This window comes from Chaetura pelagica, unplaced genomic scaffold (assembly GCF_000747805.2).
Source record: "Chaetura pelagica isolate M959 unplaced genomic scaffold, ChaPel_1.0 scaffold585, whole genome shotgun sequence".
In the NCBI taxonomy this organism is placed as follows: domain Eukaryota; kingdom Metazoa; phylum Chordata; class Aves; order Apodiformes; family Apodidae; genus Chaetura; species Chaetura pelagica.
In genome coordinates, this window is record NW_009953404.1 from 181,408 (window position 1) to 182,362 (window position 955).

Sequence of the window (955 nt, forward strand, 5' to 3'; positions counted from 1 at the left end):
CCCGGGAGCCCCCAGCAGGCCCAAGCCGAGCCGGGGCTCCACATCTTGGGCATCGTGGCTGCGAAGTTCCCCCCCCTGGTGCTGCCAGCGGCCTCGGCAGTGGGTTTTAATGCACTCCCAAAAGGGATTAAAATAAGCAGCTCTCCCCTCCACCCTCCGATTCATCCTGAATGCACAGGGATGCATCTCGAGGCCAGTTGCCATTTGCCCGGCTTGGTTTGGGCAGCCTGCCAGCAGGCACATATAAATAGCCATCCCTCGAAGCCAGGGCTGATCCCAAACGCTGTGCCCTCTTACCCTCGCCATGCACCACGGCCACACCAAAAAAGGCAGCAACCCCAGGATGAAGCCACCCCAGGAGCATCTCTGACCACAGCGCTGGCCCCCAGCGGTGGCACAGCATGGCCAAGTGTCCTGTCCTGCTCCCAGAGCATTCCCTGAGTCTGAATTTCTGAGGGCTGGACTTAGAGCGAAAGTGAGTTATGAAGTCTCTGCCACACTTGAGAGCCGAGCGTGCCCTGGCTGGTGGGAGTTAATTGGCTTGACCAGAATAAACATATCAAGGCTGATTAATGCGAGAGGGCTTCCCCACGTGCTGGGAACAGGCTAAAAGTCATCCCAGCACCGTCATAACATCAGCTGGGGGGGGAATTGGAGCTTTTTTCCCCCTTTGCAAAGGGGCTGAGCACAAGGTTTTGCAAAAACTGCCCTGTGAGATTATACCTTCCTCAGGAGACACCCAAAAGTGGGATCCCACTGTCCAACACAGCCCCGTGGGACATGGGACAATTGCTGATGATAATGCAGCCAGTTTTCCTTAAGAGCACACAGGGAGGCTGAGGAGGAGGAGAACAGCCATATTCCCAGCCAGAGGGAAAATTAAAATAGCTGGCACGGGGGGAAATACAGCTCAGGGGCTTTAGCTTCACCAAGACAGCCGAGTTCTTGCCTGGGA